Source organism: Pleurodeles waltl, chromosome 5 (assembly GCF_031143425.1).
Source record: "Pleurodeles waltl isolate 20211129_DDA chromosome 5, aPleWal1.hap1.20221129, whole genome shotgun sequence".
NCBI classification, from domain to species: Eukaryota; Metazoa; Chordata; class Amphibia; order Caudata; family Salamandridae; genus Pleurodeles; species Pleurodeles waltl.
This window is the reverse complement of record NC_090444.1, coordinates 1,669,194,355-1,669,211,099: the sequence shown is the minus strand read 5'-3', so window position 1 is coordinate 1,669,211,099 and position 16,745 is coordinate 1,669,194,355. Positions and strand designations below refer to the sequence as shown.

The 16,745-nt window shown below is 41.3% G+C and overlaps 1 protein-coding gene across 2 annotated transcripts in view; it reads left to right on the top strand.

Moving 5' to 3' along the window:
* The window catches only part of HS1BP3 (HCLS1 binding protein 3), a 273,807-nt gene that overhangs the window by 49,877 nt on the left and 207,185 nt on the right, over positions 1–16,745 (top strand). The window lies entirely within an intron of this gene.

The window sequence follows — 16,745 nt, the reverse complement described above, 5'->3', positions numbered from 1 at the left end:
AGTTTTTTCCTCGCTTGCGCTCGTCAATAGTGAGATGGTGAGCGCGAGCAAGGAAAATCTTACTCTTACTCAGGACCACCTGCCGGCGAGACTTCTCAACGCAGGCGGTCGCAGATGGTTGTGACTGCTCGCGTTGAGAAACCTTCCGTTCGTGTTGAGGTAGCTGCCGCTCAAGTAGAAACTCAACTCGAGCGGCAAAAAAGAAGCAGCGCCCTCTTGCGCTGCGCAGGGAGCCGTTTGTGCGGATTTTTCAGCACGGGACAAATACCTGGTGCTAAAAATCAGCGTGAACAGCGGGACCTAATGCAGTCCGCCGCCCAGAGTTTTTTGGGCACTTCGCAGAGCTCTGCGTAGTGTAACTCCTCCAACTCCGCCCAGGCCTAGTTATAAGCTCAGTTATATCTTTTACGTTTGAAAGAGATTCATTTGGCTGCGGGTATGCGGAAACAGACATCTAAATGTTCTTTACACACTAAAGAGTGTGGTACTGTGCGTCTAGTGTCTCCATACATTATCTTTTTTTTATTGTTTCCCAGAAGGTCTACAAACAGGGATGAGGTGGCTGCAGACATTAGTGGAGTTCCATGTCCTTTGCAAAATTGTATTATTGGCAGTGCTTCTAGTTTACAATGTGATACGAATCATAAATAAATTGCTAATCGTCGACCGGATTTGTACATGCATTTTAAGGAGATGCAATCGGGTGTACGTGAGCTTTTTTTACTTAGGGCAGGAGAAAATCTAGGTCTGGCTCTGCTATAAGGAAGACTGGAAAACTGAGCTGAAAAGGCTTACAGTGAGTGGCCTAGAGCTTTCCACGAGAAAATGGGATTCACAAAGCTTGTATTTTAATCACACATTTAAGAAATCTATTGTCCACGTCTGGCAAATAGCATTCAAAGAGGGGATGGGGTTTTTCACCCAGAAAGATATTTCCTTTACGTGTTGTTAAAATGTGTTTTTTTTTGTGCTAAATTTATTAATTATATTAGCCACACCAGGATTTTCTATAAAGATGCTTGCAAAGAGAAAGCAGTGGGTATTTTCCGCTGTAAAATAGATGACATGTTCCTGCTTTATAAAGCACATTTTCCTAGTAAAATACACTAATATATTGTAAAAAAAAACAGTCTTAAACTAAGATTTGAGAATCTTCCAGATCACATTTACGATTGTTTGAAAGATTGCATCACTTATACAATTTTTTCAGACTAAAATGGAACATATAAATTGCTAAACATGCACAACATGTGGTAGGTGGAATATAGTTCCAGCAGACGAGGGCACCTGCACACAAACTGCGGAGGAGGAAACCTCTGAGCAACCTTGTGCATTAAGTAAGCAGTGAAACATCAGCTATAGCTGAAAACAGATTTTTGGTACGATGTAATAAATTGCAGCTCTTTTCCTCCTGTAATTCTCTTCCATATTATGATTACATACAGAATAGTCGCCAATGCCTGATCAGCACAATAGTTGCCCTATCTTGGCACAGTAATTACCCAATAGCCACAGGGCAGTGATCCCAAGTAAACATGGGTCCTGGGATATCTGCATGGGCGTGGCCAAAATTAGAAGTTGATATTCTCCCACAAAACAGGTGAATGGCCACACATTGGCACACAAATCAGATAGGTTTACTTGAAATAAGGGTACAAAATGTCCTGAAATGTTAATATATATTAATGTTCCAAATCTCTGCATGTCTTGCGTCCAAAATATCTACACATAAATCGTATTGAAATAGTAGAACAGCAAGCCTTTGACTCACACTGTAATATAATTTTCCTGGAATATTAGCACAGTTGCCCCATTTCCACTGGCGTAACGAAACCTGAGCCCCCCCCCCACACCTACAAAATACATGGAGGGCCCCCTCTGGACTCACTCAGGAGCTCTCATGCCAACTTACTGCGCTGGGGACCTCCCTCCGGACCGCAGGAGCTGCGGGGGTGTTTGTTACGTCCTTTCCCAATTCAATTCAATTCAATTCATAAAGCTTTATTCGGCACATATAAATGACCATAAAAGCATGAACAAAGAAGAGAAAAAAAAAAGACAACAGTACATATTTACAAAGACATTGCAATTAAAACTTACAGTTATTAATTATAGTTAATGGCTCATTGAGTAATACATATGGTCATTCATAAATATATAAAAAGAATAATAAAATACATTAAAAACTCATACTTTTCCTGGAATTGATGCACTGATTTAAAAAGGTGGCAGTATAAAAACAAATATCTGCCGATTGCAGATTAAAAATTAAAGCCATGGCATGTTTAACTGTACGTGTTCCGTATTTAACAAACAGAGGTTTCAAAAATACTATACGAAAACATGTATACAGTTTACAGAACAGCAGAAGGTGCACAGTGCTCTGTGTAGATACATTATCGCACCTACATGGCCCAATCGGGTGTTTCTTAATGTTTGGATGGGCTACTAAACAATGTGCCATCCCAAATCTTAGTCTGGTTAGCACGAATTTATGTGAATTCCTAGTCACCATGGTTAGGTAAGATGGAAAACCCTCCATTAGATTGTATCTATTATAAAAAATGACGGAGGACAATGATCCGGCTATAGTTGCTCGTTTCCTTTCTGCATAAGTTAGAAATATACTTTTCATTTCTGATTTGGAGATCGTGGTTGCTGCACTAGGATTATTTAAAATATTCAGATAAAAAATGTCTGAAAAACAGACAACAACATATTTAACCCAGGGAATATCTCGATATTTATCCAAACGTAGGCAATCCTCAACAATAGTTCTGTTAAGTAGCTTCTCATCGCCAAGCCAAAAAGACCGCCAGACCATCAATGGTTTAAGTGATATCAGATCAGTTAAATAATTAATGGCTAATTCGCGATGGCTTAATTCAGTTGAGGCAGAGATGGGCAAAAACAGGAGCTTTTTTAAAAACATATTTTCCTCCAACTGTAAGTTGTAGGTACAGCTATAACCCCATACTCCTGCCCCATACAGAGCAATAGTCACACATCTAGCTTGGTAAATCTTGAGCATATCCCTGGTTCGACGATCCCCAACTTTTGCAGCAAATCTATAAATACCATAAGCATTTTTTGCCATTTTATTCCGGATGTTATTAAATTCATTGTTCCATTTCCTGTTGTTAGAGAAGGTAATACCTAGGTAACAAAATTTATCCACCTGTTGCACCTTTTCGCCGTCTATAAAGAAGGCATTTAACGTTTTGGCTTTAGCTCCGCAGGTCATGGTATGCGTTTTTCCCTTATTAATTACTAGTTTTCTATCTTTAATAAAGGAGGAAAAACTATCCATTAGTCGTTGTAATCCGACAGGTGTTCGAGAGAGTAAGACAGCGTCGTCGGCATATAGTAACACCGGCACCGGAACACCGTTGATCTGAGGAGCATCAGCATTAACCTTTTTTAAAATATCATCAATTCCATTAATAAATAAAATAAATAAGAGAGGTGCTAAAACACAACCCTGTCTAATTCCTCGTGTAACACAGATTTTTGGAGTACATTCTCCTCTGGTTCCAAAACGTACGTTGGTTTTCAATTTATCGTATAACCTAGCGAGGAAAAAGATTATGCCTTCTGGGGCTCCTAAATTTAACAGAGTTGGCCATAAAATGGAATGATCTACCATATCGAATGCGCTGCTCAGGTCAGCAAAACAAAGATACAGGGAACCGGGTTTCGCTTCAGTATACTTCCTGATCAGTAAATCAAGATTGATTCACTGGTCGAGCGTACCTCGTCCCTTCCTAAAACCATACTGGCTATCAGCCAGTATGCTATCCTGCTCAGCCCATTCCTCTAATCTTACTAACATCACTCTACTCATAACCTTGACTGAAGAGTCAAGGAGAGAGATCGGGCGGTAATTCTTAGCATCAGATCTACTTCCCTTTTTATGATTGATTCACCCCAAGTTACAGGGGCCTCGGCACACACGGCAACATTAAAAACAATGGTTAAAAGGGGGCCCCAGACATCTGGCGCAGCTTTATAAACGTCTATAGGTACCCCGTCCGGGCCCTGAGCTTTCCCTCCTTTGCTAGCCCGTATACCATATTTGACCTCACTAACGGATATATCCAAAGGCAGAATAGGCCACTTATTGGGACTAGGATCATTGTCTTTATCAGAGTCAAAAATGCTGGAGAAATGTGCAATCCAACCCTCGCTAGAAACATTAGAAGTCAACTGTGGTGTTTTTTCATCCCTTAGAAAAGGCGAGTTGACCGTGGCCCAAAATAATGTACAATTTGATAATTCAGCAGCTTGGTTGAGGGAATCCCAAGCCTGTTGCTGCAGTTCACCCTTCCTCTGTTTGAGCGCACATTTATATTCCATTCTTAATTTATTTACCAGTTTTTTGTCCCTGGGCCTAGCTGCTAAAGCCTGCTTGAGGCCAGTTAGTGCGGAAGTGCAAAGGTGATTAAACCATCTCGGTCCGTTCCTACTTTGCCTACTATTGCGACTGGTAAACTTGGCATCAATAGCTTTATTAATTTGGTTAAAACAATATAAAACCCTCTCAGAGTCAGAACTATTTTTTAAAATAGAAGCAATGTCCAGCAGGCTCTCATTAATTATGGAGCTAGTTAAATCATCGGCTCTTTCACCAATCCATCTTAGCCTTACACCGTTAGTCCTATGTGGTTCTACATTAGAAATAATAATTCCCACATCCACCGAACTACCGGCCCAAAGGGTAGTGTCCAGAATAATACGATTGTGGTCACTTAGGGTAGTTACTTTAATTCTTGGTGGATCACAGTAAAAACTAATATTAGAAGATGTGATCACATGGTCAATGACCGAGCTGGTGTGCCAATTTTTAAAAGTGGGAATGGGTAAACCATTAACATCTTTACAGCACTCCACTATTTCCAGGTCATAGCAGCCCATGAACTTATGCAGTGCTTCCCCATAACTATTATGTCCAAAATGCGGGACATCCCAGCCGGCACTGTTAGTAACCCCACAAACCCTTTGTGTAGACAAATCACACAAAGTAGTATTGAAGTCCCCTACCCAGATGAAGTCAAATACAACATTCTGTTCCAGACATAGATTTTCGACAGCGCCGGCTAAGTCTGTTACTACTTTGACCCGGGTAACATCAAAAATGTTATTATAATAGTTAATCAATAAAACATTATGGTCTTTGTCATCCACAAGCCAGAGGATCTGCACAAGGTCCCCTACAGGTATATACTTTTTAACCACAATAGGACGACAGATCGTTACAAGTATAAGGAGACCGCCTTTCGCTCTACCTATACCACCTCCCAACGCCGGTAAATTGTAAGAAACGAATCCCTCATAGTTAACTTCATCTTTACACCGTGTTTCTTGAAGACATAAAATGTCATGGGCATTAACAAACGTTAACCATCCTGGATCCCTCTCCTTCGATTTCAGCCCTGCCACATTCCAACAAACAATAGTAATAGTATCCTTACCCCTAACACAATTACTATCAGGCACCATACCATTGTTTCGTCCCCAATTCGCATTCTGGTTTGAATTGCTTATGTCCCTACAGTCGGGCGGTGCCCTTATATCCACCGCCAATTCAATTTCTGTGTTGTTGGGCATCTCTTGGGCCATGGTATTGTCTATACCAATATCCACACAGGGCATAATAATCACCTGGGGTAAGAACTGCCCTCCCTCATTAAGTCAATCATTTGCATCCAGAGAACTTAGGGGTTGAAACCGGTTTTGCATTGAAATATCAGGGTATAGCCTGTGTGTAGCAGGGCATAATCTACTTCCTCTACTCCCATAAGGGGCATTATTATGATGGCTGTAAAAGAAAGCAAGCGAGCGGGCACACACATTATTATCAGTAATTGGTAATAAGGCAGCTCTTAATAATACAGTGGCAGCATGTTGAGGGTGTTTAAAGTTTATAATGACACTGTCACCACTAAAACTTTTCTTAGAGCTCCCTATCCAATTTACCCTTCTGGTAGTCAGAACTTGATCTGAAAGTTCAGTTGGGAATCCACAATACCTGTGCATCCAGGAAACGTTTTTATTTTTTAAAGACTCGTGGGTTTCCTGATGATTCCCCTTTGCAACAGGGGGAACATTAGCTAAAACTACCACATATGGTGCGCAGTCAGGAGGGAGATTAATGGCGCGCCTTCGCCTTACCTCAGTCCAATCCTCTTTTCTATCAGGTATTAAAACAACCTGGCTATCATTACAGGCTAAGGACTGTGCTGTCGGGTAGTTCTGTACAACACTCCTACTAATATCTAAACCTGTAACATCACCGGGAGGAGCAACCTGAGTATCATGATTGCTTATTGTTATTGGAGCTGACACAATATCTGCTTCCACCAGTGTTTTTTTGAGGAGATCGCCTAATCTATTAACCTCCGCGGTTAGCTGATCAATTTTTACCATAAGAGGTTTGACAATACCCTTAATCTTTAAGTCAATAATACTTACTAAGTTTTTTGTTTTTTCTACATCTAGTTTAACGTCGTCGATATTTGCCGTATTATCCTCATCCTTATCTGGATTCTTGAGGGGGCTAACTAATCTTTTTTTTTGCAGGCCGAGCACCCCCACGTTTAGTCTGGGTCTTTCTACATGCTCTAACCACTCTAGGTAGTGGGGTGGGTGGATGTTGCAGTAGAAACCTCTAGATCGGCTAAGGTAGAAGTATTCTGCATAATCATTTCCCTATCAGGAACACCGGAATTAGTGCAGACACTACTACTGTCATCCAGAGCCAATGGAGCAGGTGAAAGTTGCACACTAGATAATGGGGGGGGGGCTGCTAAGCCCTAGGGATTGTCTCCTCTCGCAGTTAATTTTACTAACAATCTTCACTAAATAATCATCCAATGTCTGGGGTATAGAGGGGACTTTTTGCTTTGACATGCTTAACAGTCACAAATTATCACTTTAAAATCGAATAAGGCTTTTCCAAATTACACACGAATAATAAGATAATAAGGGCTGCTTGAAAACAAAATGTGATATACACAACCTACATACAGTCCAAAAAAAAAAACACTTAATGAACTCTCACAGTGTACAGGTATACAGGTCACAAAAGTCAGCAGCCTGTATAAACCAGAACCTCGTCACAAACTGTCCGCCCTTTATCCGAGCTTCGTCCTGGGCGCAGCTGTAGGCTACCTGCAATATAGGGAGTCAACAACCAATGGGCAGATGGACGTACACGGCTGAGACTCCCCATGCGCTCCTGGGAGCTGTAGTCCCGTGTAGCGCTTCACCAGCTCCTTCCCAGCAGTCTCCAACAATCGCACCCCCTCTAGGGACTACGGCGACACAGGTATCGAGATGCCTCCAAAGCGCTCTGTCCTTTGCCGCCCACCTCGGCTGCTTCCTCACTCTATGCGACTGTCTCGACGGTACACAGACACCGACAGAGCCCGCTCTCGACGGCACACAAACACCGACTGATCCCGCCGCACAGACACCGAAAGAGCCTGGTCTCGGCAGTATACAAACACCGACAGAGCCCCTTGCTCTGCTCCGTCTTGGCTCCGTCTTTGCCTCCACACCTCGTCACTGTCTTGCTTCCCCTGCTCGGAGCCCGCGATCCTCGCAGCCGGCGTCGTCACTTCCTGCTGAGATTGTGCATCCCTCTGCAGCACACCTCTCACTGCTCCTCCTAGCATTCACCCTTCCTGGCTGTGACTCTTCAGCGTTCTGAGTGGCCGATCTACTGAAAAACTGATTTTCTACATCCTTTCCCATTTCAGAATGCAGTTGGCAATATTTTACAATAGAGTGGCCTGGGACTACACATCATGAAATCTGCTAGAAATGTTTTAACATTACGGCTTATAAAATCAGCATGAAATTCAACATGAAATATTAGATGCATATATTTAACTTCTAATTTTTTAGCACCTAATTCGTGATGAAATATCCACAAGCAATTATCCCAAAACAATACAATGGATTCAAAAATAAGACAGAGGAATTGGCTTGAACAGGCACATGAGAGCAGCATATTGTAACGCCAAATATCATCATACCTAGATCATAAATATTAGTATGAATGTGCTCCTAAAAATAGGTCTGTAATTGCCCTCTAAATCATGGCATGTCATTACTTTCCAGCACGGTTTCTGCTATAATACATGCATTATTATAGTATATGGTCAGTTCTAAAAAAAAAAAAAAAACATATTTTGTCGATTACAAACATATTTTTACGTCCAAAAGAGGAGGGTACATATTTTGCCCCAAACCTTCGCATGCACTTTCTCTTGATTCACTTTCCTAATCACCCCAAGTACTCTGGGTTAGACAACCAGGGGCAGGCCCCTGTTTGGGGCCTGAGACAAACTGTGCAGTCTGCCTTCACTGTGCTGCTGAAGTGATCTGGAAAGAACCAGCTGGGCCTCTCACTTCAATCATGATGGGATGGGATTGGCCCTAATTAGGAAGTTTTTGTTGCCTCCTAAAATGAACACTTGTTTTTCTAATATCAGTTTATAGGGTTTTTAAGTCACTCTCAGTGATCTGTCCAGTTTCGGCTTGTCAATGAAGATATAGGTCTTGACGCGCAATAGGAACTGTGGCTGTTTTTTCAGTCCTCTCACCCTCCTGATTGTCCACGTAGAAGTCACTGCTTAGGTCATTTTTGATCATGAAATGCTGCCAGTGTTTTGAAGCCATTAGACTTTGTTCCTCTGCAAAAGCTTATGCCAAACATGCAGGACCTGATATGACCAACTGATTTGCGCTTAAATGTGCACAATAAGTTAGATTTTTGGTCAGAAAAGAGAAATTCTCTTGCACTTAGACGTAATGGTGGAACATCCATTAATGTGGTTGCTAAAAATGTAATCTCTTTTTTTCCCTCACTACCTAAAGTGCAAGAGCTTTCTGATGACCTTAACTCTTTCTTTGTTGTCAGAATTACCTGAATGGGAGCGAGGCTTGCCTGACTGCCTTATGGGAACCCTTGTCAATTACCCTGACCACTAACACGATTTTGATCACTGTAAATGTCAACTCAAACATGCTGCAGAAGATAAACCAAAGTCTTTCTTGAGTGAACTTCCCCCAACATACTTGCCCGCCACACTGTTCCAGCGTTGCTCCTAAAGGAAAGCATTCTAAGTTACTTGGCCCAATCGTCGCAAACCCTAGTGACCAAATCGATTACAACTTTGTTTCTTCTAAAGAAATTGTGAGCACAAGCATCAGTTCGTACAGAAAAACTTCATATGCAAAACAAACCTCATTTGTTTGCACCTTGACACTAATGTACAACTTAATCAGACTGTTCAATGTAAAACACAACATATCTTTGTACCAAAGCCTTTGTATGAGTTTATTCATCATTATGCACTCTGGAGTACATTTACACAAACAAACAAGACATAGGTTAACACATAAACTTGTAAGCACAAGTTAAGTACATATATTCTGTGGTCATTTCTTACAGTCATTTCTTTTCTGTCCAAAGTGTGGACCTGAAGCCAATAGGTAGTGTTATATGTATTTTTCAAAACCTCCACAATCCACCTGGAGGTAGCAGAGGGAGGATCTGTGCAAAAAGACTCATACATGCAGCAATTTCAACCCTTCCCACCAAACAAAACAAAACAGTTCATCTTCTTGAGCTCCTCCACTAAACAAAGAGGTCAATGTATTTCGGCCTTTGCAAATTTCCAGGCCTCCTTAGGACCAATGTTAAACAAATGACCATATTAAAAAAAAAAAAAAAAAAAACATACTGCCGTCATTGTTCCATTCAATATCAAATTGTGCAAAAGCATAAAAATGCCCAAAGCCATTTGTGTTTCAAACTCCGATGTCAGTGCCACCTATGCCCTCCCAATTGTCACACCATTTCATGCTGATGAAAATTTCCATCTATGTGACGTGGTGCGTTTTGTGTTATTGAGAAAGCACCCGTGAATGCTGCCAATGTGCAATTGTCCCCCACAGAGGGTGGCAACCATCTTGCGATTAGTGACTCATAAAGTCCTGTCTTTGGAAGAGTACTTCAAAAAAGAAAGGAAAGTAAAGAGGAGGGGAAAACAAATGTCTTCTTACCCTCAAAGCTGTTGACCTTATTTTTGCAAAGTTAGACGATTATGCCATTTAAACCTCAGTGTAGCTGAGTGTATCCTATAGAGCACATAATTAATATGACCAAAATTAATGATTAGCCTGCAAAATATCTGATGTGGGTGCATGAACCCCACATGCATAAGCAATACTTTCTTACCTAGGTACCCCTTTTTTAATGGATGCTCTTGCTTGTTAACATTTCATGTTTTTATTCTGAAATAAGGGCATATCAAAGCTGCCATCAAACACGAGGTACAATCTCAACTTGGATGAAAGCCCACTGCTTAACATACTCACCCACATGCGTGCTATAGTAAAGGTCTTTTTCCTCATCAAGACGGCTGTCGGGCACATCATATGGTTACTCAGCTGGAAGCCTCTGTTGTAATAATTTAGCACATCCCGCAGCTACGGGTGGATAGAAATACGACAAACATTGATTGTTTCCGCCGTGGCGCCCTAAGGGGATTGTTTTTTTTTTACTCTGTAGCCATCTTGCAACAGCCCTGGTTGTATACCGACCATATAGTTGTTCTAGTCCCTGAATTGGAGTGCAAGCACTTGTATGTTAAATTTTTAAAGTTATCTCTTCCTGAAAAAAGAAGGGACCCATGGTATGAAGAGAACATTAACTACATAAGTGAACATGGAAATAAAACATCCGTAGGTTGTCTAAACCCCTATTGCCCTATAGGGCCCCAGTTCTTACATACAACGGCTATCTTGAAATGGACCCAATTATGTAGGGGTATAAGCTTATACTTGGGAAAGTCATTGGAAACTACAGCTTTACATAACATTGTATAATTGAAATGGATTTATGTCCAAGAAGACACAAACCCCATATTTATAATATATATGTTTGCACCATATGGGGACATCCTTACATCAATAAACACCAAAAAGACTTCATAGTGTATGGAAACATATTCATGCTATACATGTCAATTGTACCTCAACAATTAATCCCCCAATTGATATAAATGAGAGCGAATCTCGCCTCTTGTCTATTTAAGATGGTAGAAATATGTGTGCCTCTTTTGTCTTGTTGTGCTACATAGATGACAGAACATTCCAAATTATTTTCAGAGTGATTCATCGAATTATAGTGCTGTACAAGTGGAGCCTTATGTGTATGGCATCTAGTCCTGGAGTGGTGCTGCAAAATGCGTAATTTGACTGGCTGGTTTGTCTGACCTATATAACCCTCAATACAAGGGCAAACTATACAGTACACAACACTTCTAGTGTTCAGTTCTACCTGCTTTAACTAACCAATCCTTCACATTTTTGCCTCTTTTTAACAAGATTTGGTGTATTGGGAGGTTCAATTGTGACAATGTTTTTGAATTTCTAAGGATAATGCTCTTAACCTTATTCGCCCTTGGATTAAATGTGACCACACACGTTAAAGGGCATGTATCTGTTTTTTGTTTGGGCTCCAAAAGCGTCTCATGTGGAGTGGAGTAAACCATGCTCTTTTCATGGCTGCTTTAACAAGAGATTTAGGACAGCCTCTATCAATCAACTTTTTGCACAAAACATCTCTGTTGGTAATGCTGTCTTCCTTAGAGGTGCAGTTCCGCCAAATGTGGAGAAATTGGCCATACTGTAAGTTTTCACTGAGTGACAACGGATGCCCGCTTGAAAAATGCAGAAAGGTGTTACAGTCAGTTGGTTTGTATATAAATTGACCTCCAGTCTGCCCTGGTGGATTACCACTTTCACATCCAAAAAATTGATTGCTTCCTTGTTATGGGTAATGCTAAACCTAAGGTCCTCTACGTGGTTATTCAGCCATTGATGAAAAATTTTTCAGATAGCTAAATTGATTTTTGAGACACATTCTTGCCAAATCTCCCAGAAATCCTGTTGGGACCTGAAGAAGGGGGTCACAAGTCCATAACCTCCATTATGACTAGTGAGTCTTCATCTTGTGGAATTTTCCTATAAAGAAACTCAATGTCAAATGTAGCCAGAATTCCAGTGTTTTCATTATATTCCTTGTCCTCAATTTATTGATAAAATCCATGGAGTCTCTTACCTTTGGGAGAATGTACATCACAGGCATGTGGGGATCTTTTTGATATAAAAATTCATATTCATTAGTACAAATCCACCCCTCTTCTAGTGTCCGTTGGTAATATGGCCTTTTTCTTGGGCCAATCCCTTTGCATCTGTAAGAGAGATCTTGTGACAATATCTTACATCTTGTAGTTACCGAAGTACTTCCTCATCATATCCTACACTATCAGTGATAGCAATGCCCTCCCCCCTTATCTGCTGGTTTAATTATAATGATTGAGTCAATCAATAGTTGCTTAATTAAACACTCTACCCTTTAGACATGTTGTTGTTAAAGATCATCCTTCGGTTGTTCAATGATTCCATCTCTTTCAGGATCACATTTTCAAAGGAGATTACCTCTGGTGGCATATTTATAGTGGGCAGCAAAAACACAGATCTAATTTTTAGACCCCTCAAATTAGATTCTGCTTGCGGTTCGGAACCCTCAAAGATTACCTTTAGACGTGTTATGAGGCATGTGCATGGACTCACTATAGTTATGCCTCATTTTTTAGAACTCTATAAATCACAATGCTCACTTGCTGTGCAGGCACTTTCCTGGGCTCCGACAGCTCAATGGGCGCAGAAAGTGCCAGGTGTTGTTTCCTGTGCATCCAGCAATCGTTGCCAGGCGCTTATAGACATAACAAAGTAGCTTTTCACAGTCTCAAGCTAACGTTATAAATTAGGACCCGTGGTTTTATTTTTAGAGAGGATGATTCCAGCAGAGCAGACATGTCTGGGAATAGATGCCCTCCGGGGCATGCAGCATGTGTAAACTGGGTTTACACTTTGCTATGAGAACCACTTGATTACGCAAACAGAGGTATGGGATTCTCCACTCCCAGAGATCATAAATAATAATACGCCTTCCTGTGCATACAATTACAAGGTAGGCTCAGGCCACTAGATTTGCATTAGTGTGGCACTATTTGTGTTTTCTAACTGCTATTCTTATCTTCATAATTATTGCCAGTATTGTAATCGCATCTAATATGCTTCATAATAGTCTGTTAGTTGCAGTAAGTTTATTGTGTACTTTCATTGTGTCTTTTTTTACTGTTGGTATGGATATGTATTACTGAGATAATGCATGAAAAGGACTGACCTTATTTCCACTGTTCCCTGAGAGAAGTGGCTAGAGTGTTGTGCCTTTTGGGTTGCCACAATTACTTGCACTCTGCAAGTAAGACACTGTGAGCCAGTCAGGTATTTTGGTATGACAATACTGATTTGGCAGAAGTGGTGCAACCCTGCAAACTGACATTCTGTTGTTCCAAGGCACAGTTCTGCAAAAGCAGACTCCCTGCGACATGACCCTACCAACAATGTGTCTGGTACTTATATAATGGGTCACTTGAGTAGTACTCCTCAGTTTCCATAGTACCCTCACACCTACACCGGAGACGTCCGTGGTGTGTGGGATTTATTCTCCACAGTATTTTTTTAATACTGGTGGTTGTTTGAGCTCAGACTTTTATAAGAAATTACCCATTTTGGGGGTTACCACTTTGTTTCCACTTCTTAAAATGTTGAATCCACCACAGCCGGTCCAAATTGCAGTAAACTGCTTACCAGCTGTTCATGCACATTTAACATTTCATGGCCTTACTAATGCGGGCAGTGATTTTATTTTCATGGTGAAGGCACACACTGCTTACAGAATGGAAGTTTTTGTTTCCTGGGTCAACTTTCCAGATGTGGATGCTAATACAAATCATTTTCATGAATACACTAAAATTGCACCACTTAATACATACAGAGCATGTACACTTTTAGAAATACCTCTTACACATTGGAAACACACTAATTGCTTCTGAGGCACCCTAGAACATGTACTTGCCCAGTTACGCATGAGGCCACTTGGTCACCTTATCCTGATTTACGTAACTTGACTGTTGCTGAATTTCAAGAGTTATATACTACTCTTGTTTAACTCTACTGACACCTAGCTCAATTTGTTAGGTGCACTTTGCTGGCTGCCCCTGTGTGAGTGGCGGCAGGGGTGTACCACAATTGCCTGCTGCTCCAGTAATTAGTCCTGTGATTATCAGTGCCATTATGGGTAAAGTACTTGCAGTAAATTGAGGCTTTGTTTCCCCCTACGGGACCACAGGACAGACATCGAATATTAACTGTGCTTTTACCACATGGGATGGTACCTCAGATAGCGGACTGTAACACAATGGATACAGTCTTTGCAGCTGTCTATACCCTGACTCACGGCAAGCCGTCTTTGGCTGTTTTACCAGATGTCTGAAGCAAGTGCAGGATGAGTATGGGGCTGGCCCGGCCCTAGATTTGGGTATGAAATTAATGGGAAATTTTCCTGTAGTTTCTGAGATGATTCTCTCCAACATCAGAGTGAAGCTGCATCTCTAGCTGTACATCAGAGGCTCAGCGCAGTCGAGGCTGCTGACCGGGAACATTAGCTGCCAACCATTAGAGCTGAAGTTTATGCTTCACTTAGTCGCAGTAATTGGGGGACCAGACCACCTAAAGCACAACTTGGCAAACCGACCATGTGCAAGGATACTGCCAAGCAGAACCCGGAGTTTTGTTAAAAACAATGGGACAAATCTAAATCTAAAGGAAAGGCTAAATCTCGAGGCGGTTCTCCTCCACTGGAGGCCTCTCAGAGAAAATATAATTTGCGTGATCGCACACAGCTTAAACCACCTGAGAGATATCAGCTATCTGATACTTGTCCTTCTCGTTCTTCCAGGGCTCGTCTGACAGACAATACGAGAGAGACGGGTGTTCTGACTAGCAGACAAGAAAAGTATGTGAAATCGAGAAAGGACTCACAGCGCTTGTCTGACGTGAAGATCAAGCAGGAGGAAAACCCTCCTCAGTTCAAACCCCAATTTCAAAGGAAAAATGTTGCTGCTGTAACTGCCAAACATGCCCCAAATCCTGAGAACCCTTATCCTGAATGGGAAATGGGCAGAGGTTCTCCTTGACAGTCCGTCAGAGGTCACCATAGTCCGTCTGACTCTCCAGGAGTTTCTGGCACTGAAAGCAACTGATCAATATGTGACAGTCAAGACCGCGGATAGGCTCGTGGCCCCTCCAGATCAGCTCTATGATTTAGACATCCAAATTGAGGGTGACATACTATGCACTTTTCATGTAATTTTTGGGACAATTTAACATTATCCTATAACATTCTCTTAGCAGAGGTCGATTGGCCCCCAGAGTTTGTCCACTCTTCTCTGCAAGGTGGAGTAGTAATCCTTCCTCCTTTCTCTGCCCTTGTCCCTGAGGAAGTCAAACAAGCTTATGCAGAAAAATTGATTCTTGCTCATGCCCCAGCATTATACCACAGTCATGTAGACTGGGATAAGGACTCTTCCTATCACATAATATCTTTAAGGTCCAGTACGAAAGTGCAACCACAATATCCCATTAAACGGGATGCTAAAGCACCAGTTAGGGATGTCCTATGCCATTTGGAGTATGAGGGAGTACAATCCACTTTTTCCTGTTTTGAAACCGGATCATCCCTCTACTGTAGTCTTAGACTATATACATCTGACTAGTCATACACTCACTTTTGCAATACAAAACACACACAGTACGACACTTTTTAATAATATTATCTGTAAAAAATACAAGACAACCTTGGATATTTCCAATGTTTTTTCAGTCAAAATCTAGCACCTGAGAGTAGGGACTTAAGTGCTTGGCTTCCAGCACCGCTTTGCATGACTGACCATGGGGTACAAGAACAGTCCAGGACTGTTTGCTGCCCATATAGTGTCAATTTCTTCATGTTATTGACCCAGATGCATTGTCTTATGTAGGAGATATCTACCTCACGGACAATGAGTTAGATACACACTTAGACAGAGTGGACCACATTATTTTGTGATTGGCTACAAATTTAATATTAAGAAATCTCACACTGCATTTTTCAGTGTCATATTCTTGGGATATGAACTCACACATTAGGGCAAAAGCCTTGCACCTTACTGCTTAGAAAAGTGTGCACAATTGCAACCACCTAATACTCTTCTGAAGCTTCAGTCACTTTTGGGTTTCCTTAATTTTGGCAGAACATACATTCCTGACTATGCTCAACACATGAAACCTTTGTATTAATTAATGCATTCAGATTTTTCCAGTTTACATTGGACTTCTGAACACACTGACATACTCAGATCACTACAATCTGACTTAATTGCTACTCAGCGTTTAGATATGTGTGTAGATACCATAAACCTTGTCATCTGTATATTTGTGGGTGTCATTGGGTTTACTTACATATCCTTCACTGAAGGTAAAATGGTGCTGATTGCATATAAATCGCATTTATATTCCAATGTGGAAATGCGTTTTGCATCCACTGAGAAAATTCTGATTGCGGTGCATATGGCCATCCTAAAAGAACAGCCTCTTGCACAAGGAAAATGCATAATTGTCGTTACGCCAATTCCAGCCTTAGAGGATGTTACAAAAGCTAGCATTCCGAATGCTAAAGTCCTGCATCCTAGGTAGCATCAATGGGCAACTTCCTTAACAGCCACAGATGTAGACTTTGGGCCTGAATACAACCTTAGCGGAGAGGATTACTCCGTCCCAGA